This window comes from Mytilus edulis, chromosome 2 (assembly GCF_963676685.1).
Source record: "Mytilus edulis chromosome 2, xbMytEdul2.2, whole genome shotgun sequence".
NCBI lineage: Eukaryota > Metazoa > Mollusca > Bivalvia > Mytilida > Mytilidae > Mytilus > Mytilus edulis.
This window is the reverse complement of record NC_092345.1, coordinates 73,105,885-73,133,462: the sequence shown is the minus strand read 5'-3', so window position 1 is coordinate 73,133,462 and position 27,578 is coordinate 73,105,885. Positions and strand designations below refer to the sequence as shown.

At 32.0% G+C, this 27,578-nt stretch overlaps 1 protein-coding gene across 1 annotated transcript in view; it reads left to right on the top strand.

Moving 5' to 3' along the window:
• Nucleotides 1-8,582: 8,582 nt before the first annotated feature.
• LOC139512888 (cytotardin-like) overlaps nt 8,583-27,578 on the top strand; it is an 86,516-nt gene continuing 67,520 nt past the window's right edge. Inside the window, exon 1 of the mRNA XM_071300832.1 lies at nt 8,583-8,728. The gene's annotated coding sequence lies outside the window, so the exon portion shown is untranslated. The remainder of the gene's footprint in view (nt 8,729-27,578) is intronic.

The window sequence follows — 27,578 nt, the reverse complement described above, 5'->3', positions numbered from 1 at the left end:
ATCAATCCATCATAACATCATTCACGTCTCAGTAATTACAGCTGAACGGACGTGCTGGGCCAGCTTTCCTTTACCCGCTATCTTCGATGAGGTGTTACAGTTAGATGATCAACGACTTACTACTTTAGATGACAGAAACCAATCCAACGCTGTACATTAAACGTAGAAGTTGGCGTAATCCCGCGTTAACATGCACTCCAAAACCTATTGTAGATGGGGGAATGTTAAGCCGATTAACGTCCGAGGGCTGTATCCTAGGTGTTAGATGATTGACCTTCATTTCACTGCCTCGCGGCTTTGGTCCTGATAATGCTTCCTGTCATCTTTAGCACTACGTCCAAGACTCATCTACCAGTACTCCATCATCAAAGTTAGACATCAAACTGGCCCTGAAAGCAGCCGTTGTGAAGAAATAACATCAAAATAGTCAAAAACCAAAAAGAACTCACAAAAACAAGATGGCGACCTCCAAAATGGCGTCCATCAACTCTTTCTGACCGATGGCACAAAATTATTTAAACGCTCACCAATCGGGCACCGAGCCGACCGTGCGAGGGTTGTGTACCAGTCAAGATCGTTAAAAACTTCCATTTGTTGATTGTGGTATCTTACTTTAACTTGTTTAAATCTGTTTATTAACATTTGACCTCAATTATTTATCCCTTATAAATTTTATTAACTATGAATTTGCATTCAGGTATCGAAGATAAAATTTACTCGTTCATTGTGTGTTAATTTGCGATTTTTGATTTAGTTAAGCCTTCCAATTGATATTTCATAGTGTGTGTTTTTCTATGTTTCGATGTTATTCTATTGTTTCAAAAAGGGAGAAGGTTTGGTCCCATTAAAACGTTTAATATCGCTGCAAATGTTTGCACCTGCACTAAATCAGGAATCAGATGTACAGTAGTTGTCGTCTGTTTATGTAGTTCATACGTGTTTCTCTTTTCTCGTTTTTAAATAGATTAGACCGTTGGTTTTCCCGTTTGAATGAATTTACATTACTAATTTTTGGGGCCGTTTATAGCTTGCTGTTCGGTGTGAGCCACGGCTTCGTGTTAAAGGCCGTACCTTGACCTATAATGGTTTACTTTTATAAATTTTTATTTGGATGGAGAGTTGTCTCATTGGTACTCATACCACATCTTCCTATAACTATTTTAAGTTTAAAGTTTCAGTACACATGTTCCATTAGCAAGCCCAAATAGTGAATAAAAACGAATAAAAATACTTGAAATACTTGTGTTACTACTAATTTAACATTCAAAAATTACTTGATATTGAATTAGGTCTGAAGTTTTAAGAAATGTAGGTTAATTATCTAACATAATTGTATTCCAATGTATGAAAATATTTTTCACCGCATTTAGGAAAAAACACACTTTTAGCACAGAAATATTAGTTCAAATGCGATGGACGTGACTAGTTCAAAATTAGATACATTTTTGTACAACATAATTACTATACAGGAAGTTCTCTTAACATCAGGATATGATTTAAAAAAAAAGAACGTGATGTTAACATAAACAAACGTATTTGATTAGTTCGTTGAACCTTTATCAATAACACTCAGAACTAAAGATATGTAAGTAATAGTACTTCGGGAACAATACAATTTAATATGCGTAAAATAAAGAGCCCTCTTATGTCAACTTTGCCCGAGTATATATATCATGTTGTACCTTCTAAACTCAAGTTATGGACCTATCAATATATCCTACTCAACTAGTTCTATTTCTTTCATAAGTCCGTATGTTTTTAGGCATTCAAAAAATAGACCATATTCGTATAGATAACAAGACGGTGTGGGCTCATTGTTGATGATCGTACAGTGACCTAAAATTCAAGTCAAGCTTCTTCAAAATCGAGACCAGTGTCAACATTATGGCACAACATGCATTTAATCGCTTCAAGAGAGAGAAACATAAACTTTATTGCTGTATTTCATCTCAAAGTCATTATACGACATTAAAAAAAGCTTCACGACGACCCTACGCAACAGTTTGATTTTTTTTTCACAGAATATGTCGATACTTATATTTGGCTTTGCACAATGCCTTGATTTTCTTGGACTGTTTGTAACGTATTTTCACAAAATCCTTTGAATGCGAACATATGGAAATATAGTCCAGAAATGTTTTATTTCTAGCAATTAAATTTGAACATCTAGTATCTTTCAGTGCTTTTGGTTATCTGATATTGATACCTTGTGTTTCCCCCTCTTATTCCTAGGTTTTTCGTGCGCTTAGTGTCACTATGATGAACCAAACAATTTCAAACTCGTTTTTATAGTTTGTTCTCATTTTGTCAACTGTACAAGTGATCTAAACTTTTAACCCCGCTAATTCTTCATGAGACTGTTGAAGTCGAAATCCTGTTAATCACCGGTTGTCGTTGACTGCTATCTATCCTCTTTGTTTTCGTTTATTGTTTTGTCAAAAAACAGACCTTACAATACTTGTATAGTGTATGCGTCCGGTGCGCTTCTATTCTTAATAGAAGCTGAATATCTGGTAGCAAATGATTATAAGACCAGAAACAGTTGAGGAACTATATGATCAAAAATGATTAAACATGATAATAGCCAAATCCATCTAAGGTCAGCTTTGCCAGGTGAATTTGAAACCTTAGTCTCTTTATGATTTCTAAATTTATAAATGGAAAATTAAAACATCATGTCAGTGTCCAAGTGCTGATGATACTCTCTGTTACTTATAGTTCACCAGCAGCGGTATCAAACCAAGTCATTAAAAAGAATGAAAACAACGCTTTATTTATATCATGCATCCGAAAGGCTTTACTGAATTTAACTTGGCTTCAAATATTTCGCTTTTGACCCCCGATGAAGGTAAATCAAGAAAATCCTTCTGGACAGATGTAATTTATGATGTTCTGTTTTCACTTGTTTATTGTTGTTGATATAATGGCTGGTTGGTTGTTGGTCTTTTCGATTGATATTAATGCATCTAGAGTGGATAGGGTGGGGAATTTATCACCGATGGTAATACTAGCCCAGTTGTCAGCACTTTCGTATTGACGTTTACTGTCATTGATATGGTCATTATAATAAGTTATTTTTTTACAAAACATATAAAGAACTTTCTACCACAAGAATATTTTAACTTAGTTTTGTTTGACAAACACTTTTTGAATTTTGATTCCTAAATGCTTTTCAATCTTGTACGTAAATTGGCTTTGTAATCACTTTGAATCGAACTAATGAGTCTTTTGTAAACGAAACAGGTAAGGCGTACAGAATGTTAATTCTGGTATCTCTGATGAGTTATTTTTTACAACTACTGGATCGATTACACTTCTGGTGGGGGTTTCTTCCCGGAGGTTATCTTTAGCCCTGTCGTCACCAATTTTGTGTTGATATTAATTATAAATGATATGGATATAATTATAAATTAGCTGTTTATATAACTTTATATGTTTCTTAATTTGGCTTTTTTTAATAATTTCTATCGAAGGTCACTAATGAGTCTTTTGTAGAAGACACGCACGAAAGGCGTACACGATTCTGGTATCTCTGAGGAATTTTGAACATTTACAACTACTGTGTCAATGCCAGTGCTGGTGGAAGTTTCTTCCCCAACGGTACTTCTAGTCCAGTAGTAAGTTACTTACATATAGTACTGATGGAATCACTTCATACAACACCAATGTCCCCAGCCGAGGCCATCCGTCATCATGTGTTTCGACCTCATTATATTTTGTCCTCTTTCTTTCATTGGCTTCGCTACATTTCTCCTCCCAGGGAACCGTCAACTCTATAATTACTACTCTTGTACTGCTTGCAGACCTGAGAAAAATGTCGGGTCTTAGGTTAGTTGGTATAGCATCAGGAAATTGCAGCTTCTTTCCTAGGTCAACTTCTAACTGCCTATTTCTCGCCTGATTTAATATTCCTGATACGTTCTGATTACTTTTCTGACAAACGCACGGGAGTCTTTCAGAATTTTTATTCTAGTATCTCTGATAAGTTTTTAACTACTGGGTCAATGCCATCGCTGGCGGATGTTTCCTCTCGGAGGGTAGCACTTGCCAAAGTAGTGAGCATTGATATGGTCATAAATATTACTTAACTGTGTGCAAAACTTTATATTTTTCGGAAAACTAAGGGGTTTCTACCAGATGTAAAGATAACGCAAGAAAAAATAAAAATATGAAGTACATCTTTCAGTCTAGGTAGTGTCCTTTATCTATTATTCACTGCGATATATGAGATAGAAGCTGGGTAATTGGTTGACAGGATTGATTGGTTGGTTGCTGATGTTGAACGACTAATCTAGGACTATTGTTTATATCGGTAAATGTTTATTTTTAGCGGAGGACGGAATGACCGGAGAGAACAACCGACTTTCTGCAGGGAAACTGACAACTCTAGTCAATGAAGATTGGAGTCAATGTTGACAGGACAGCACCAATATACCAATGTACAAATAAGGAAATTGGCATGTTGTTTTATCAATTTGTCTGTGTGAACGTTTTGTGCGAATTCTGCTTTTAAATTTTATAAAAAAAACCAACCAGAAGGGTGCACAAAAGGTATCCAAAAGAAGCGAATATCTGTTGAAGTACCAATTTCCTAAACTGGACAAATATTTTGTCTATCAAACTTATTAGTATTTTATGATGTCGCCTTCGGTTATTTTCTTGTTGGGATCAGTGTGGATCTGTATGACGTAAGGTTTTTGTCCTAACCTAATACAGGGAATTTGCATCTACGATACCAATTTTTAATGAAGAAATGATGTTATAATGAGAAGCGTCTGAGTTGCTCTCATTAAACTAACAATATTTGTTAATAAACAACTTATCATAGATTGTAGGATTAAAAAAAAATCTCATTTTAAAAAGGTATATTCGATTTAAAACAGTTGTGACATTTTTGTTCAGTTGATACTTCATTTTGTATTAAACAAACTGATTAGTTGCTACCCCATTATTTACGATCCATACATCTTTAACACCCCAAAATAATTTGACCAATCTCATCAAGCATTGGTTACTAAATAGTATTTGCAAAAATATTATCCTACCCTCACTATAGACACAACAACATTTCGCTCAATTATGACGTAATAAAGTAAACCTTGTGTTACTTTGTTATTACATCAGAGCTTATAACTTTATCATCTTATCTCTTAATACATCTATTTACCGATCAATGTCATTGATCTTGCTACGATTGAGTGGTTATATAGTGAAAGAGCACTGTGTGACCATGTAGCACTATTGAATATCGATCTATGTGAAGATTCTATAAGATAATGACGTAAAAGCGGGTTTTCCCTTATAGAACATTGCCATACTTTCTCCTTGTAACCTTGAGCCCTAGTGTGTTTATAAACTGAGGAAGAAATTATATAACTAACACTTAAACGTATCTACTCCGCGCCTTAGTTAATTGAAATTATCTATCCTATATCTATAGATGTTAAGACGAATTTATCTTGAGATTTATCTATCCTATATCCTCAACTATAGATGTATAGATGTTAAGACGAATTTTGAGATAAAGCTTTAAAGTATTCTTCCTTAGTGAAACGCAAGATCTGAGAAATAATTATAACATTGTTTTGTCACATCACAGCGAATCAAATGATTAAGTATTTGCAATTTATAACCAGCAATGAATCGGTGTTACGGTGTTTTATGGTGTGTTGTCACACTACTGTCCCTGATAAGAGGGGGTTGAGCGCGCACAACGTGTTCAATCCGGTTACTATGGGGATGAACTCAGAGGTCATTGTTGGTTGATGTCTATCATATTTGTATTTATCGTTTTGTCATCAATCAAGTCTTTGATTTAGTTGTTGGATTTCGTTTTCCCATTCGTCATTTCGAGGCCTTTTATGGTTGTCCATACGGTATATGAATTTCTCTTTGTCGAAGATAGAAAGGTGACCTGAAGTTCCTTAAATCTATGTCACTGGGTTAACTTTTTACAGTATGTGTTCCTAAGCTGTTTCATTCAACATGAAACGATACTTTGTAGGAAGTGTTGCTAGGAACTAAAATGTTGACAGTGATTTATAGTTTAGATCCTAATTTTTCAGGATTATTAACTTTGAATACATTTATTTTATGTTTCTGTTATGGTTCCGGTTGAATAATGTGTTATGTCTAACGTTTGTTGTCCAAATAATTAAAAAATGAAAAAACCTGCACAAAAACAAGCCGATAAACCGATTTTTATCACAGTCTTATTGCAAAATATCTGCTGTTCGATAAAAACTTTCATATTGTAACTCGCGGCTGATAAATTTGGTATCGGTATGCAGAAACTCTGATTATCGGCACATATTGAACTAACCGAGAAATGTACAGGAAAGCCAGATCAAGAAAGATAAAAGTCACTGTGTTTTGATAAACAGCTAACTTTGGAATATGAGAGGCAACAGTAAATTACGGATGTTTAAAATTCGTAAACTCGTTTAAATATATAAATCAAGGTAGAATCAAGACCTGGGGAAATTGAATTAATTCCAATAAGAGCTAGAGCGGGTGTTGCTAAGCATTTCCTGCTATGCATCCCCCCCCCTAAAAAAATGAGAATGCACATGTTTATTATCATGAAAAAGCCTAATGTTCTAAAAAGGGATAGTAGTCACTGCTAATGTTTGAGTAAGAGTGAGCTTAGTTGGATAAAATTATTTTGCAGCTTTAGAAAAAGCAGGATTATTTACTCCGACGCAAGCAGTCTTGCTCCTTTTGCAGTTCATGCCATTACCTCAGTTTTTTTGTTACCTTGATTTTGTCTACTTTGTCGAATAATGAGATTTTAACAACAGTAAACTCAGTACTGCTGTCTATGTTTACATAGGAGAATTCATCCAAATATTTCTAATATGAAGGTTTAGTTGGCGCCGGGGACCAATAACTATGTTATGATGGCCAGGAAAGAGCCACTTGAATATGTAATTATTTCATTATATATGATAAGAGCAGGGAATTTAGTTAATATATATATAAGGTTACTTGATAATATTTAAGATAAGATCTAATAGATTCATTACACATTTTCTAAAATTCAAGTTAAGGACTGGTTTATTGTCATGGATTTGCTCAAGACTGCTCATGTCTTTGCATTTATTTTGTTTTATAAAGTTTCATTATTTTCCAACTATTTGGCAACAATTTTATGTTTCCGTTGATCCGTTGTTTTTAATCGATTAATGATTATGGAAGTGTGGTATACTTCTTTTGCCTTTCTTTACTAAACATAAGTTTTCGTTCAACACACATACGATTCAGATATGTGCTTCTCTATCTTTATTTTAACCTGACACATTTATATGAGAAGAAAATGTATTTGTTTGTATAAAGTTTCGGATAATTATGTTTATTCATTTTTATGATAAGAAGGATAGAGAAGGTAGTTCCCATCAATAGTATTATCATATCCCCAGCATGTCGTCGCCTCATAGCTTCTTCATACGGATTTTAACTTTAAACAAATGACAACAAAGCAGTAACAAAAATGTCAATTTTACACATACTTGTCTTTTTCGCGACATATATTTGTCATCGCACAGGGATCAGTGTTGTGGTCTATTGTTATACAGAAAAAATGAATGGACAAACTGAAATTAGATTGCCAATGAATGAAGTGTAAGGCCACTAATGTATGTACCGGGAAGTTTGTTTTTTGTATATAATTTGAAAACATACTATTGCAAATTATCTTTTTATTTGATTTAAACATAGAAGGAAGTAGTATTTAAAAATTGATGATCATTAATAAAACTATTTTAAATGTCAAGGGCACTGCGTTTCCCTATTACGTAAAAAAACGCATAAAAACACTTCACTTTTATTATATCGATATCTACAAGAGTCATAACAATATTTATTCGCAAATAGATCAGAGATCCTTAACGTATTGCAAACGGTCTTAATTTTAAATTACAGGGGTATAATGTAAAAAATTTCCAAAAATCGCATTTGTAAACGATTTACGTCAATTTGTGAGCTAAATGGTCATTTATAAGAAAATATTTTGGAACACGATATAAAAGTAACTTTATTAGTTATTACAATAACAGTTGTATTTATTCAGACCATCTGATATTAGCAAACTTTTATGCAATCATCAGCAAGTCTGGCATTGTGTGCTTTTGCTCTTGTTTGAAGTCATTATTATATTCATAAATTTCTACAAATATTTTCTCTAACATATACCTTTAGCTACGGTTTATAAATATGCAAACGGCTTGATAACAATTTACTTAAATGTAGGTAAATGGTTAAACGGTATTGTGGTTCACATATTTTATTCGCATTTATAACTTATCTTTTAATAACAATGCAGCAATACCAACTTTAGTCTGTAACAAAAAATAGAGAAATAAGCGCCAAAGTGATACAGAAAATTAATTCAAAATAAACCAAATACGGATCAACTGAATGAAAGATGTAAACAAACCATTCAAGTATTACAATAAAAACCACCATACATTCGTTGAAAAACTGATTAAAAAGATCCATATTTCTTGCTTGTCTCCAGAAATCTTATCGATAGCAATCATTCTTTGCTCCCAATGTAAATTTGCTCTGCAGAATATGCACTTTGCTGTGCACAGAACTAAAATCAATGACAAAACGTGCATTTAGGTTCGCCTGTTGTAAAGGTTTTTCTATGGGAAATCCCCAAATCATTTCCCATTTTAAAGGTCAATTTGGATTTGTTTATTGTTAATTTTCGGGGACCATGTCCTAGGTAAGGCTTTACTTTAACTTTTATTGAAAAAAAATAGAAAATTTATAAATTTCAGTTGTTGTTATTGACCTTAACTATATGGCCGCAGCGATTCATCACTGTATTGCGGTTAGGAAATCAATAATCAAACCGGCTTACGTAGAGCGATGGGAATTGTATCAATCGAAATCCAATAAATGAAAGTATTTCTGCAATCAGCTGTTTCTTTGGCATTTGGGTCAGCTTTGTTTACATGTCAGAAACAGAAAAAATGTCAAGGAATTTCAAAGAAACATAATATACTTATGATCCAGTGCAAAATTGTTAATTGGTCAAATGCATGAATGAACAAAATTGCTTGATAACTGTACGATAAGTTATTTTGACTATTAATAGCATTATTTATAACAACCATTATAAAAACAACAATACATGAATACTTCTACTTGATTACTCGTGCCATTACAACAACTATTAATTTATATCAAAATAGTAAAAATATAATGTACGAATAAAAAGAAATCATGCACTTCCTAATTAAAAACGAACAAAAAACTAACACTCTTTTTCATATGCTAATTAATTGATGTTCAAATATTGTTTATTGGTTGCAATATTTTCGGCAGTGGGATCAATTTTATAATATTACAAAATAGGTTAAATCTTGAAAATAGGGGGTGCCGTTCCAGTCTTATTTAAAATTGAATATAACATGAATAAAAAATAAATGATTGTCTACAGAAATTTAAAAAGCCCAACGATGTTTCGTTATTATTTTTATTATTTAAGACCAAAGATGCTATTAAATTACAAACACTAAATGGAGATAAACAAAAATATTTTTGTGTTAATGTACAGACCCTTTATTTATAAAGTAAAATCTACGGTAGATGTTAAACAATTAACCACTTGAAAAGTTTAACCGGGACATTAGTGTGTATCCATTTTTAGTTATTAATGGAAAATACAACCATTAAAGCTATCCAAAGTGAAAGTCACAATTTTGTTAATAATAGATAAGCTAAATTTTCATCAATGAAGTTGTTATGGAAATATATCATGGTCTTAGAATTTTTAATGATTCGTCAAATAGGTTTATTTTAGCAGGAAAAACCAATCGAGCAAGAATAAATTTACAAAAAAAAAAACTCTTTTGTATTTTCACACGAATGCGTGTTTATTCTTGCATGCTGTTACAAAAAAAGAATTAAGCGTACGATTAAAAATAAATTAAATTTTAATTTAGACACGAAAGGAATAAGTGATTGCTTTGATAGTAAAGGATAAGAAAATAATAATAAGAAAAAAAAGAGTTCCTGGTGGATAGCTTATAAGCCTATGTCAAAGGGGATATTGCACATAATTTTGAAAGTCGAACCATACATTATGAATTAAAATATGGAACGATATACGTCAATGCTAGTACAGATCAGTACAATGAATCCATTACATGAACTCGGGGTCACAATATAGGGTGAAGTTGAGCACGAATAATGTATAAAAAGTCCAAAAATAAATATGTGAGTGTCTCATAGCTGTACATTGCATGCATTATGTATGCATTGGGGAATTCAAGAAACGGCGATGAACCATTCTAAATAAGGATGGTTATCTTACAGAGTTAGGTCATCAGTAAATTGCCGTTTGCAATCCTTGGACACAATATACTTCAATACACTAAACAGAATTTTGTACAAAATTTTCATTGTAATCTTTTGATAAAGATTTATCAAAATGAATTTTCAATTTTAATCTTTTGTTAAACATATAACAAACTAAATTTTATTTTAATCTTTTGATAAACATACAACAAACTATATATATTATATTACAAAATAAGTTCCTTGTAAGTTAAAGATAAGAAATGGGCAAGTGTTTTTGTCTACGAGTTAATATGCAAATGACGTCTCCAATAATTATTTAGCTGATCTACTTGACTTAAAAGGTAGGATTAAGCGCTAACAGACTTTGTTTAACTCCACCACATTATATGTGTGCCTCTCCAAATTCATGATCCTGTTGTGCAGTTGATGTTTTTCATTCATGTTTGTTATATTCGTTTTTCGTTGTTGTTGTTGTAAATTATATTGCTATGAATAAGTTCGTTGTATTGTTTCACATTTCATTTCGGGGTCTTTAACAGCCGACTATATTTTTCACATTGTCGAAGGCCGAATAGTGACCTATAGTTGATGTTACCAGGTTATTTATTTCTCTGGTAGATATTTCTCTCATCGTCAATCAAACCACACCTCCTTATTTTAGTACAAAGTATTGAAACACATAATATTTTGTTCGGAACTTAAATAATTCAAAAAGAGTCTTGTACAGGAAAATAATACAAACTTGATATACAAATGGAATATTTCGATTTCAATGGAAAACTATCCAAGTTATACCCCCCCCCCCCCAAATAAACACAACGAGTGACCTAGTATGGTATTACGATGGTATATGTATCTTGTATAGCACACCTACATAAGTTCTATATTGTAATAAGTTGATAGATTTTTTTCCCGCAAACTTGCATCACTGTATTCCATTGTTCTGTTTCATTGCTTTAAAATGTAATAATAGTGAGGTAACATTTATTCTCGTTTTCCTGTCTAATTGTGAAAAAAATTAATACTTTCTTGTCATAACATTTCTTTCACATTTATCATTGACAGTGTGATTATACTAGAAGATATTTAATGTTTCATGACCTGATAATGCACTTTATCGATTTTAAATTCGTTAGCATATATAGGGCATTTGTTATTGAATATTCTTTAGCTATATATAGTATCACCAAATTTACACGGAATTTTATAAAGTGCTCATTTAGAAATAATTTAACCCTTCTTCTCAGGCACCAATTAATTTAATTTCTAAAAGATAAGATAAATTTTATTTCCAATAGATGACCCATTATAGGCTTAGTCAGTACATTGATTTTGTATATCAAACAATTACAATAGACAATACACAAAAAAAAAAAAACAAACAAGAACTGAAAAAACTTGAAATATAAATTTACATGTACGGTATGTTTATCGTTTATTGATCATGCACCAGAAGCAGCATCACATCCATTATAAAAATAAATTTTTGAGTCAAGTCCTACCTCGTGGCTGATGCATATGATGCACAAATAGTATTGTTGTTCATATGCAGGTGTCACCAAGGGCAGATGCTTAAAGGACGATCAATACATAGAAATATGAATACTTAAACACTTTACAGCACAAGCATAAACTAATACTCAAAACGGTTTACTATATAATAGGCCTCCTCGTGGCTAATGCACATAAATAAGATTAATATGTAGTTATCCAAATGCAAGTGCAACCAAGGGAATGTGCTTAAAGGACATAGTAATATGTTGTGTACCATTTTTGAAATATTTGATTTGGATGCAGCCTCTAGCACAACTTGTATATATAATTGTTTTAAAACGAATCTTGCATGAAAGTAGTATTAAAGAATTGTTTTGTTTTTGAACGTTGTAATTAAATCACTTTGTATATTAGTTTGTGTCATCATACAATACATTCATAGCTGTTATCTATTAGAAACTAACTTACACCATGTAAAATTTCTTATTGCACTGGTCGAGATTAAAAAAGAGGGGGATGAGTTCTTAAAATACAGTTTGATACAAACCAGGCCGGAAACTTCTTCGATGGTCGGGTCTAGTTGTAGGTAGATTCTTTTAATTGATACCCAAATTGATGAGACAGGGTTCGAATATGGGCTAAAAGACATGAACTGTTGAACCGAATCTGACCTGTTGGTGTGTTTTAGTGTTGCTGGGGTGCTATTTCATTGATGTATACTACTAACGGCCGTACGGTGACCTAATGTTGTCAACTTTTACATTTGGTATCATTGGCAATAATACCATATCTTCTTATTTTTATATCTAAATCTCATTTTTTTCTTAAAATGTCCCGTACCAAGTTAGGAATATGGCACTAGATCGTTTCTATGTATGTTGGCGTTTGTTTTTGTTGATCTTCGGTGTTCCTGTTGTTCCTTTGTTTTTCTCTTATAGTTGATGTGTTCCCTCTGTTTTAGTTTGTAACTTGATTTGTTTCCTCTCAATCGATATATGACTTTTGAACAGCGGTATGCTATACTGTTGCCTTTGTTCCATCTAATGATTTAGTGAAAGATAATGAAAAGCAAATTTACCTAAATACCGAACTCCAAGATTATGGGTTGCATCAACGCAAACCAGTATTGTTGTTCATTGAGCATTGAAGTATTCTAGATGATAAGATTTTTTGTAACCGTGAATTGAAATATTATAGTATGACCTTATTTAACACAATTGTGTCTGAGTGCTATAAATAAATAAATGGTAATTTATCGAAAGATTACTAGTACTTAATTTATGTAAAGAAAAATTTAGCATACTGACATTATTTGTAAAAAAAAATGGTTTAGAAAAGGTGAAACTTATTTTTTTCAATCAAGAGATAAGTGTTGGATGAAATATTTCTAAACTGTTTTACTCCACCAATGGCATATCATTGCTTGCGGACTGGAATGATTAAATCTATGACTATTTAATAGATCATTACTATGATATAGATCTTATTTGTATCTTGTAGATCATTACTATGATATAGATCTTATTTTTATCTTGAAGATCATTACTATAATATAGATCTTATTTGTATCTTGTAGTTTATTACTATGATATAGATCTTATTTGTATCTTGTAGATCATTACTATGATATAGGTCTTATTTGTATCTTGTAGATCATTACTATGATATAGCTCTTATTTGTATCTTATAGATCATTACTATGATATAGATCTTATTTGTATCTTGTAGATCATTACTATGATATAGATCTTATTTGTATATTGTAGATCATTACTATGATATAGATCTTATTTGTATCTTAGATTCGAAAAAAACCCTCAATGTCTTATTAAGAACTAAACACCAAAAGCCGAATAAGCCACATTGATATACACGTTAATGATTATAAATAGCGTTCGGGAAACTTTCTTATTACTCATATTGCTTGGCTAGACTGTTGTTAAAATCACTTGTTTAACCACTTATTAGTAAAAAGGGTAAAATTTATTTCTTCCCATCTTGTCAATATATTTAATATCAAATTCAAATCTATGCTCGTATTGATTAAGATAAAGGCAACAGTAGTATGCCGCTGTTCGAAATTCATAAATAGATTGAAAAAAAAAACCAAATCCGGGTTACAAATAAAACTGAGGAAAACACATCAAATATAAAAGGAGAACTACGATACAACAGAAACACAGCATTGGAATGTAACACTCATAGAAACGAACTATAATATATCAATGGCCATTTTCCTGACTTGGAACAGGACATTTTAAGAAAACAAATGGTGGGTTGAACCTAGTTTTGTGGCATGCCAAACCTCCCGCTTTTATGGCAATGTTAAATATAACATTAAAATGACAGTATTACATGACAGGACATCAATACAAACAAATGGGAGAACATATAGGACAGAGAAACACACGAATAATAGCTAACAATAGGTACCAGGTTTAAAATTTAATACGCCAGACGCGGGTTTGGTCCACACAAAACTAACCAGTGATACATGAATGACATTAATATATATAGTTTTTGGGAGAAGCACAGAACGTTAACCATTAAATGATGACAGCTATTGTGTTAAGTTGCTGTCTTATTGACGGATATATAAAATCTCATTAGATTAATTCCTATTTTCATGAAAGAATTATTGCATAGATACATGTAAAATTTATGAGCTGACTGATCGATTACAAGCAAAGTATGTTAGATCACTGTCACATAGAGGATTATATATTACATAAAACTAATTATAATTCAAGGGAAACCCCAATATCAGCGATCTTCAATGAAAAACATCATACTAACATTCGTCCTTTTAACAGTTATCAGTTACAGGATTTTGGTACAGTTTCTGTTACTTTTGTTTTTTGTGTAGTGTTTTGATTACTATCATTTTTCTGTTTTGCCTAGGTTTTATTTGGTTTACTCGATTAATGGTTTTTGATTCCGACCTTGGTATCAGTTGGACTTTAACATCTGTCAATACATGATTTCGATCGGTACATAGCATCCTGTTATTATACAGGTAATGACAATTTTTCCTAGAAGGCAAAAACAAAACCTGCGTATTTACCTATATATCTGTAGCAAACTGTTCAACGCGATGGATGAATGTTATTATGATGTTTTTTGATTGAAGATCGCTGACATTGGGGTTTCCCCATAAATAATAATTAGTTTTATGTAATATATAATCCTCTACGCGACAGTGATCTGACATACGTTGCTTATAATCGATCATTCGGCTCGTAGATTTTACTTGCATCTATGCAATTTATTTTTTGTGCAAATGGAACTTAGTAAAATGAGTTCTTACATATTCTTCATTTAAACTGCAATTCAACAACATAATATCGACATCAAGGGGTTAATGCACAGTGTTCCACAAAAGAAAATGTCTTAATATCATACATGTATGTCAAGTTCGTCATCACTACGACACTAAAGATGTTATGTATATTACCAATGTTGTTTCAACTGATCGGGCGGAGCTCACGTTTTAATTTGCATAATGACAGTCTATTGTAAGATGTGTGTGATTAGGATGATAACCGTAATAATTATTACTGATTTCTAATCACATATCAGTGCCATCAAAGGAATTTACAAAAGAATGACTGGACGCTTCATTGATGAGTTTATCCTCAAACACCTATCTATAGATAGACTGGTTTATCACGAGCGAACCGGCTAAATCCGCCCAGTCAAGTGAAATAAATCGAGTAATACCGTTACGTTACAAAAAAATAACACTGATCTGAAATTAACAACGATATAATCACTTACAAATATCTTGAAGAAATAAAGTAAATTGAATACCGCAATACGGATATAATATCTATGCCTATTTAACAAATTCGCTTTATTTTAAATCTACCAAGAAATAAATAAATAAAGCAAAACGAGCATCTTTTAATAATGTACTAAAGACATTTACACGCAGGTTATTAATGTCGATCTACAAGACATATGCCAGAATGTTTATATTTATTTTTTTATGATTCAACACATGTATACAACTATTTCCCTTATCCATTATCAAGGTTATTTTAACTAGTGTTTGAGCTTCTATTTTGGTGTTACCGTTTACTAATAGAATTACACAGTGTAGATACTATTCTGTACGCTTTCCGGAAGTCGCGATTTTCGAAGCGAGAACTTTTTGGATCACATTTTAAATTTGTCGGATATACTATATTAAACGGTAAGATGTTCATCTGTACATTGCTTAATGATTAATTCAGCTGACATCGATACTCACAAATGGTTTATAATTAAATTTAGCACATTCATTATTCGTATCTTTGCCTTAATTAAGAGATTTTCAAGTGCATCACTAAGGAAAATCAGTTGGTGAACCTAAAAACAATCTTTTTGCACTCTTACTGTACAAATTAACGTAAAATCCAGACTTAATTTACTAGATAAAGTGTATTTTAAGTGGTGGTAAAAGTTTCAGCCAGATCTTTGAAGCCAGAAATAAGAAAATTACACTTGTTTGAATTTCTCACTGTACGATCAGTCTCGCTTGTATATTTTGAAACTGTATGATCAGTCGTTATTTCACTGTATTCTAGTAGTGATTTCAAAGTTATTTACGATACATTAGAAGATGGCATTTTTCTAAATAACACAAATATATTTTAATAAATTCACATCCTGTAAACCTTTCAAACATGTTTTAGCTTGATAGGGTGTACTCGACTTACTACATTAAGTATAAGGATGTTTGAATGTGGCTGAAATAAGAAAAAGGTTTGTTTGTTTATAGAAGTTTCAGAAATGTCCTCCGTTTTACTTAAAATTGTACAAACACACAGATTTAATAGTTACTATATAAAAATGCATGAATTTACAAACATTCGAGGCCGTACTGTAGCCTATAATTGATCACAGTTCCTTCACTTTGTTTTGGATGTAGATCTGTCTCTTTCACACTCAATTGTACACCACTTTGTGAGGCGATGGTTTATAGTGATAATGAAGTCCGTCTTTCCGTTCGTCCGTTGGACCGGTACAACATGTTTCGCCAGTTTTGCAAGCGCATCTCCACATACACCACTTAATATACATTGGTGTTTCCAGACATTTTTAAATGGAGAGGGGGTCCAATCCAGGAGAAAAGAGGATTCCAAATATATGTTCCCATACAAATGCATTGAAAGTTAAAAAAAAGAGTTTCAACCCGCCGGATCCCAATTTTCTTGAATCCGTCACTGGTATAACTATTAATTATTTTTTTCTCGGATTCCGTATCATAAATATAAAAAATATAAAAAAGAAGATGCGGTATGATTGCCAATGAGACAACCGTTCACAAGAGATCAAAATGACACAGATATTAACAAATGTAGGTCACCGTATGGCCTTCAACAATAAGCAAAGCCAATACCACAGAGTCGGCTATAAAAAGCCCCGAAATGACAATGTAAAACAATTCAAACGAGAAAATTAACGGCCTTATTTATATAAAAAAAGGAATTTATTTCTGATTTTATTAAGAATATTTTATGGGGTCTCTTTATATAAGATACGGACTTGAACATTGCATTATATGGGGGCACCCATCAGATATTTCCAACCGTGACCTCCAAAACCAATTGTTAAACTTTTCTAAAATTGCTCCATTTGTAATCTATTAATGTATGTATGGACCTTCTATTTCGAATATTTTGTAAAAATATTTTTGATGTTTCTCTATCGTAAATACGGACTTTGTCATAACCTTATATTGGGCGTACCTATTTTATATCCACAACTTCCTTCAGACACTTGTCATAACTTAATGAATCTTTTTTTTTCAGATTCCTTATCATTTAATTCAATTGTGTACCTCTTATTTTGGTTTTTCGAAAAATCATCAGTTTTTTATTTCCATGATATGGACTTTTCCATTACCTTATTGGGTGGTACCCGCTTACTATACGTAACTTTCAAAAACTTACCATTTACTAGTATTAATAAAACTTTCTCATATTCGTTATTAAATGATGCCCCTGTGCACCTATAATTTAGTTTTTCTGGTGGTTTATTTTTTTCCAAAACATGGACTATAGAAGTGGCGGGGTATAATTTCGTTAATTCTTTCCTCAATACCTAAAGTTTTTTAACAAAGCTTTCTCTATCTATTTTTTGTCATTTTAAAAGAGACAGGCTTGATGTATGTAATCACCAATTGATCAACGGTAGACGGTGTAAATAGTCTTTAAAAATGTAATAGTTAAACAGATAACTGCAACGACACACTAATACAGTCCACAAGCGAATCATGTATTGCTTTTTAGGCATTTGATTTTAAGTAAGACTGACGGAACAAAAATTAATTTGCCGTCTACAAAAATCATCAGAAATATATTTGTATTGTCTGATGAAAGAAATTACACGTTATAGTTCCATGGACACAATCATAATATCACATAGACACGTATATACCTTCAAATTGCCGTTGTTTTTCAGTCAAGGTCGTTAAAAACTTCCATTTGTTGTTGTTTTTTTCTTCAAAATCACGACTGGTCATACAGACAAAAAATCTGAAATCGCTACTAGAATACAGTCAGTTTTAGACTGATCGTACAGTAATTTATTTTGGGTTCCTCAAGGAAAGAATATTTTTTTATTTGAAATACGAACATTCTACTTAAATACGGTAGGAATATTGAAACAGTATATATTTTACTGTAAACTGATGCAAATATTCGCAATAAAAGATTATCTGCTTTGTACTACGAGAGCAAAATTGTCAATCGATTTCACTTTTTTCTATGAAGTTGGTGTGATGCACGCGAATATTTTATATTCTACTGCATGTTTTTGTTACAGTTACTCATATTTATGATGTTATACATACATTTAAGATGTGCAAAGCACTTTATAGATATAGGAGTAAACAAATGATGAGAAAAAGCACCAAAACAAAACCGTTCTGTTAGCCAGTTTGAAATCCTCGCTTCGAAAATCGCGACTTCCGGATAGCGTACAGAATAGTATCTACACTGTGAATTATAATAGTTGGTAAATGAAAGCTGTCTTAAGACGTATTACTTTCAAATACGATCGATGAGTGTCATACTAAGAAAGAAAGTAAAAAGTATATAAGTGACAACATCGTTAATTAATGACTTCCAAATAGCTTTATATTCTATATGGAGACAATAAGCTTAGTTTCAAACAAGATTGTAAAGCTTAATAATATTTAACCATATTTATTGCTTTATATTTTAATGCCACACCGATGATCTAACTTAATTAAAGGGTTGAGTGTTCACAAACACATGATTAAGCCCGCCACATTCTGTTTGGTTCTGGACCAAGTCATGAGTTTTTAGTTCAGTGGTTGTCAATGATCTATTTCCGCCATGTTTGTTTTTCTTTAATTGTAGTGTTATAATGGTAAACTTGGATATACAAATGTGTTCATCTTTGGTATTCCAAATTAACAATAAACCAAGACCGAAGATATTTTTTTGTATATTTTATAACACTAGCCGTCTTCGATAAGAAATAAAAATCTCGTGACCGAAGAGCTATACTCGTTAAGTAACATTTATAACATATTTAATTGTTCATATGTGACTTTTCCAAGGATACAATTGTGCTCCTATCCGAAAAACACTCTTTGAATTGAATTAGATAAAATGTTAGTTTTGTCAAGATCTAATGTGTGTTTTATGTGTTTGGACTATATTGCAAAATGTTGATCCGTTTATTAGTGCTCTTTTATATTTTTTACAGAATAAGCACTTACTAAAAAATAGTTTGAATATTAATTTATACAGAATGTTCTTTTATCTTTTGTACATTTTTAAGCACTGTACAGTGATATCGGGATTAATACAAAAAATGTAAAAATCTTCTAAACATTTATAAAACAGCATAGACAAATGAAGACAACAGCAGTTTACCAAAGTTCAGATCTCAAAATAGAATAAGAAGATTAAAATATGTAACAAGTTAAAATCAGGGAAATCGCACGAACGACAAAAAGAGCGAGAGCACATGCCCTCTCTACAGATTCTCTTGATATAGGCCTGTTACTTAGCTGGCGACAATTTGTAATTTAAGGACTTTTCATTTGAATGATAATTGCTTTATGGCGGGACCTGTCAAAAACATGTTACACAATCCGTGACAAATTGGGAAAACCATGTAGAAAAGTTTGTACAAAAAAGGCAATGAAATGCAATTTCAACCTTGAAATACTTTTTACTTTTATTTGACTGCATAATACATAGACGCTATATTACAGTGATGATTTACACTAACTAAATGCTTTCCATTTGAGTTAGACTATGATAGATGGAAATACATAAATATACAAATTTAAATATACATTCACATTGTGCCCTTTTAAGGTAAAATGTCTATTTTTGTAAATGGGAAACCGTATTAACTAACAACAGACATCTAATACAGTTTCCCAAACTTACCCTATTGAAGGTAGATTTTTTTTGATATGTTATCAAAATTACAAATACTTCTTCGGCATCCCCCCTATTACCAATCCTTTATGTACCGATTATCAGGTTGTCTGCATACTGATATTCTAGAATAGCAGTCATACTATGTCGCTTTTTTGTCGAGTGCTCACAGCTTATCAACGTCGGTTAATTTATTATTATGTTGGTATGATGTGTCCGGGTCAAAGTTATTTAGACCGGGTTAATGTATCTGACGTCACAAAGCCATGTTATGCAATTTTATAAAGATTTGCTGAGACAGTGGTTACATCAATCATAAACGTTACAAACGTGATTGGTATTTAAGCCTCATTATATCAAACATCGCAAAACTAAGGTCAGCCGCAGTCAAATGAGAAACACAAAATAAAACCGAAACAGAACTACAGAATGATATTTGTAGATTATAATAATTCTTCCAATCTATTATTGGATTTTCTTATAGCTTCAAACTTTAAAAATATGTATTTATTAAATAAGAATGTTTATATGTGTTTCCCTTGGTTTTAGTTTGTAACCCGGATTTGTTTTTTCTCAACCGATTTATGACTTTTGAACAGCTGTGTACTGCTGTTGCCTTTATTTATAGTAGAGTAGGGACCGTGAACACTTACGTCTTTATTCCTAATATTTAGCAAGGAAAGTCCAGAAACATGAATAATGTATCAAACAGTTAGAAAAATTATAAAATCGTGTTGAATGGTAAAAATAAACAAACTTCTATTCTGTTGTATAGTGTAATTTTGAGTAGGATGGACCTTTGAAAGAGTTTATAGACAGTGCAGGATAACTAAAATAAATAATGACATATGATCGTTGTAGTTGGAATGCATTAAAGTAACACCCTGTAACCTGTTTATAATTAACAATAGCGTCTTTTGTTCATCAGTTGATGTTTAATACGCCTTGAGAGTTTCGAATTACTCAATTCGTGTATCATTATCTTACAACTTTCCTGCATCAAATGTAGAATCCCTATTGTAGAAATTTAGCAGACAATAGTTCATGTCGGATATGTTTATATACACATCTTACTACCGTTTCATTTTAACGGGTTTTTCACGTTTCCTTTTGATGATGAGTTATCGTTAACCCTGTTTTGGTTACAAATTATGAGATCACTCATATGAAGAGTTGGTTTTGACTATACTTTTTATAACATATCGGATATTTAACTATCAAAAATTTCCCACTTTCAATTATGACAATAACAAATATCCATCTTTTCGTTTATAAGTGTATTGTGTAACTTCTGATTGATTGCAGTAAAACATCGTTTAAATGAGTAGTATTATCATTCGTTTTTACACTCTTTGTCAACTGCTGAACTGAGTGTAAATTATATTCTGTAAAGATAGGTGTGTCATCTATTATTTGTGATTGTTTATAAATGGAGGCTGAGAGTGCATTTGTTTCTAACCCGAAATTTTATCATCGATGACTATCGTTTAGTAAACGTTAAGCTGTTTGAAACAAATACATCGTTTAATAAACTTTATCGACTCCACGTAGTCAGACAGAAATAGATTACACTCACACACTGTAAACAAACAGGTAAAAGTGCGGGAAATAAATAACCAGGACTTTGCGAAAACAACACGTGCTCGTAATTATTTAAACGACAGATGCAGAAAAAAAATTATCGTTTACATGTCTCAACGATAAACGATCAAAGACTACGCAACTATTTTGCGCGTACATCGTTTATGTGAACGATGTCAACGTTTACCAAAAACGGTAAGAAACAAATGCATTTAAGGTTTATGAACCCTTCTGTAGCCATTTTTGTACGAATTTTTCAAACTTCAATTGTATCAAAACTACAGATATAATGAATAATAGAGCCATTTAGTACATGTACCAAGGGGAAACTTGATTGAAAGCATTATTATTTACTGTTTCATTGCATTTACTAGAAAAAGAGTACTTTGTGGCAAATAAATCAAGATTTTATAGAAAATCCACAGCCACAGAGATTTTCGTTATAAAATTTGAAACATGGATTACTCATTTGCTTTTCTATGATGTGATAGTGTTCATTTTCTACAAAATGTTCTAACAAATCTGTAAATTCCAAAATACCTCGTGTTGAGTCACTAAAGTCGAGCGCACCCTAAAAGGTGTACTTGATTTGGTCAATATTTTTATTTGTTTTAACCAATAACTAAATTAATAAACTTGTTTTTAGGACATCAATGCTAGCACTGCATGCAATAATCCTATATATATCAGTAATCAAATTGCCAAATGTGAGAGTACAAGGATAAAGGCGTAGGATTTTCTATAAAATTTCCATATGTTTAGCATTTAATCAACAGATGGGTACATAATCCTTAACGACTACGCGTGTAATCGTTTACATCGTTTAGGCTAGAAACAAATGCGCTCCGAGTTCGGTCTACATTCTTTACTGTAAACAGATTTGTCACCTGTTATTACTGACTGTTTGTACAAAGAGGCTAAGGTCGGTCTACGTTCTATACTGTGAATAGGTTTGCCACCTGTTATTACTTATTGTTCGTACATAGAGGCTGAGGTCGGTCTACATTCTATTCTGTAAACAGGTTTGTCACCTGTTATTAGTGATTGTTCGTATATAGAGGTTAAGGTTGGTCTACATTCTATACTGTAAATAGGTTTGTCATCTGTTATTGCTTATTGTTGGTTCACATAGACTGATGTCTGTTTACATTCCATTCTTTGAATAGGTTTGTCACCTGTTATTGCTATTTGTTGATACAGAGATGTTGAGGTCGGTCTATGTTCTTTTTTGTAAAGAGGTTTATCACCTGGTAATGCTGATTGCTCGTACATAGCGGCGTTTTCTGCTTATATGTGACATATAGCATTAGTATTGACAAGGAAAATAAAACCGACGAGCTGTATCTAAACAATTAGTGAAACGTTACCCACTTCAAAAATCTTAAATTTATCTAATATTAAATCAATTTAAGTCTTAACTTCTTTTTTTCTTTTGTATGCATTGTTTGACCACCACGATTGAAGTCTGTATCAAAGAAATGAGCGCAAAGTTACAAATCCTATAGTTCGATTTGGGAAGATATATGTGTACACTTGTCATCTCGCAAAAAATATGCCTTCAGAATAAGGGACTTAAATACTGAAAAGGAGGATTTCTTCTTCTATGAGGCAGTTGTTAAGAAACATTGTGATCGAAAATAACACTTAAAACCAGCGTAAACTATGACATTTTTAAAGAGTTGCACTAAGAAGTAAATCAGTTCAAAACAAATGGTTAAAACTTTAAAAATGGAAGTTTCTTATTTCTGTTCATGAAACTTCAATACTATAGTAGTTATTATTCATTCTTTTGAAGTGTTTTGAGCTGTTGATTATGCCATTTTATTATAGACTTTCAGTTTTGAATTATTTGAAAGTTCGGTATTTTTGTTATTTTACTTTTTCATTGCAGTTGGCCAAACCATGGAAGTATTTATTCAATATTACTTCCATGGTCAAACTATCAATACTATTTAAGCTTTAATATATACCGATATATATTTGATCGTTTGGTTATTGTTTGCTTAACGTTCAGTTGCAGATATCCACATGCATGTATACTGCAATTTCGTTATTTGAATAGATCTTATTATAAATAGTTATCAAAGGTACTATGATTATAATTTAATACGCCAGACGCGCGTTTCGTCTACATAAGACTCATCAGTGACGCTCAGATCAAAAAAGTTTTAAAGCCAAAAAAGTAAAAAGTATAAAACCTTGCGTCATGTATGAAAGAATGCAGGTTTGCCGATTTTTTTGACAGTCTGCTTCAAATTCTAATTGTTCATACACAAATTAAATACACATTTCTATCGTAATCATGTATGCAACATAAAAGTCCGAGGCAAACTACAAATGTTTAAGGTTTTGTGTACACGAAAGTAAGCGACAATTTTTAAACGTAGAATTTACCACATAGTGAATTGTTCTGTTTACTCGGATGAACACAATTTCTAATGGCTGGCGAATAAATAAAAAATGTATACTACTAGAAGTTGCCTTTTTTCGTGTAGTTTATCAAGCATTTTAGTCCCATTCAATACATTAACATACTAATAATTAACAAAGTATTAACCAACTGTGGCCACAGAGGTTCGAATGTGCAACACAAAATTTTAAATGTGTTTCGTACTGTCTTAAGATTGGATAATGCATTAAATGAATGGTGGCCTTCTGTTGTTGTCTGTTCTATGGTCGGGTTGTTGTCTCTTTGACACATTCCCTATTTCCATTCTCAATTTTATGTCGATCATACGTGATTGTGTTTAAAACTGTAACCCTTCCTCAATACAAGACTGAGAAGTCGAAATGAGTATAATTGTACAATTGCACCAAGGGAGGAATATGACAGTTGTTTGATGTGTTTGAGCTTTTGATTTTGCCATTTGATTCGGGACTTTCCGTTTTGAATTTTCCTCGGAGTTCAGTATTTTTGCGATTTTACTTTTTTCAGTACTTTTTTTACGCCTGCTTGTATAAACAGTATGTGTTGGTTGCCTATCCATAAAACTCCACAGCGTACACCTACTTGTACCTTGGTCAGTTCAAATGTTTGGAATTTTATAACATTTTCTTAATCATGCAATGACCCTACCAATGCATAATATATTGTATTTGTGCCATATTCATGTTTATTAAAGCAATTGATTTATTTGTTTTGTCTTTCCACTTTTAGAAATAGCTCAGAATCACACACATATACAAACATATTCTCAGTCTAATCAATCCAATGAAGCAGAAAATAGCTACTTATTCCAGCAATTCCTACCACATATAGAATAGAAAATGGCCCTTCCCAGAGTATAGACCTAGAATGTCATGGTTTGAAAAACTAAAACTGTTTTGAAAAGTGGACTTTCTTTCTGGTAAATACAAAAGAAATGCACAAGATTATCAACTGGAACCATTAATAAACACATATACTTTAACCATCCAAATGCCTTGTTAAACTGTCTGCATGATAGTAACCATTTCCGAATGTGAGTGTTAAAAAGGTTAGCTCTTGTTCCTGAAAACAGTGTTTGCATCACAGCGATAGGTGAGAAATGACTTAATGGACTATCACTGATACATGTATATTATACATTTACCCTTATACCACCTTGATATGATAGTTTGTTTGTTGGTCTTTGGGTTTGTCAGTTTATTTTCGACTTATGAGTATAAATGTCCCTCTAGTATCTTTCGCCTCTCTTTTACACTTTTTAAGGCATCATAATAATGTGATATGACCCGAATATAAATCTATCTTTGTAATAAAGCGACACACTTAACTTATTCTAAATGTGTTTTTTTCACAAAGAAACAGTCCTCAGATATTCAGTAGTTGTCGTTAAAATTTTGTAAACCATGTGTCACCATTTGTTTTGTTACTACTTATACTGACCATAATATCATGATTGTCTTTAAATATTATCTGCTGCTCGCTTACTCCTGTTTTGTAGCCTCGTACAAATATAGCTGATATTTAAAATCACTTAACAGTTATATTGTCTATATATTCTAGAGAAAATCGGTTGATAACAAATATTTGTTCATAAAAATATTTTCATGAAATTTCATTAATACTATTAATATATACGAAGAGTCTGGCGTATATACTAAATTTGGTCCTGGTATATATGATGAGTTTATTTTATATACATGTATTTGTATATATATATAGAACATACAAGGCCAAATTTTAATCAATTTGTAAAATGCGAAGAATGACCCCTAAAACACAGACAGGGGTTTCACTTTTCACATAGAATGAAATTCAACACAGTGTGGCTGTGGCCATTGATTGACACATTAAATTCATCCATTGACTGGGACAATTTACATGAACGTTTGTCTGTAGCGACCACTGTTCACGACGTACCTACGATAGACATTTAAACTGTGGGGTCACCAAAGGTTTCTTAACGCCTTTAATTATAAAATAATTCAAAAAATTAATCAGGAATAACCTTTATGTTTTGATTTATATAATTGATATAAATCAAAACATCGTGTTATTTCTGATTAGTTTTTCGAATTACTTTATTAAGGTGTTGAGAACCTTTGGTGACCCCATAGTTTAAGTGTCTTTAAAAAGTACATAGTGAGCAGTGGTCGTTACATACAAGCGTTCACCTAAATTGTCCCAGTCAATGGATGGATTTAATGTGTCAATCAATGGCCACAGCCACACTGTTTTGAATTTCATTCTACTGAATATATTGGAAAGGATCAATGTCATGATCCAAATGTATTATAAAAGTTTGATATATAATTGAATCAAGTGGTAGGCACCCATCTTAATCTAAAAATATATTAAATGGTTTTCCTGTCGACCAAAATAAATCTTCTTTGACTCGTCAAGTATTTGTGGTTTGAACAAGTAAAAGGTTACATGTAATATGTCAAAGTTGATTTAAAGTCTTAAAATATCATTATATCCAATCAGTTGAATTGTGTGCGGTCTAAATGGTTATTTTTTCCCGCGGTTTTATTTGTGGTTAGCATTAGAGGAAAACCCAATATTTTCGGAAAATTGGTCTTATATTTCAAATATTTCCTTGCCATTTACCAACAAAATTCATTTTATTCGTGTTTTTAGTTTATTGTAAGCATCTAGCATTGTGTAAAAACCAAAATTACCGCCCTTGCGAGTTTCTGCTTTTCAATCGATATGTAAACTATATTCGTAATGCTGCGATAAAAACAGGTTAATAATTTTTGTTTCTTGTTTTGATTTTTATTATACAAAGCGTTGGTGGAATCTTATAATGAAAATCTGGAATTTTACATATATGCTTTTATTGGAATTTCTTTTTATCAGACGCTGCTTTTAGTGAGCGTGTGACTAATTTGGTGATATTTTGTTGCTAAATCTAGTTATAGCTTAAAAAGTGTATTTCGTAATGTTGTTCACATCATTATATGGGCTGTAACTTTTCAATGCATCTACAAAACATAGCATTGGACTTAATAAAAACTAAAATGTATTATTTCTGTCGAATGCCAGACAAAAATATGTCGAAGTAAACTTAAATGAGACAAAAATCTAATGAAACTAAAATATACATTCTTAAATCCAACACATAATATGCAACAAGAGATAAGTGTATAAAACTAAAGCAAAGCTCTTATTTTCCACTAATATATACAAGTAGTGCTTTTAATAGAGAGAATCACTACCAAACTTTGACGATAAATATCAATTTGCATAATAAATGAAATCAAACTAGTCAGAAAAGGGCACTCTTTAAATCGTGTACACCAAAAACACATGTAAAAGTAAAACTATAATAAATGAATGCACTCAACAAGCAAACT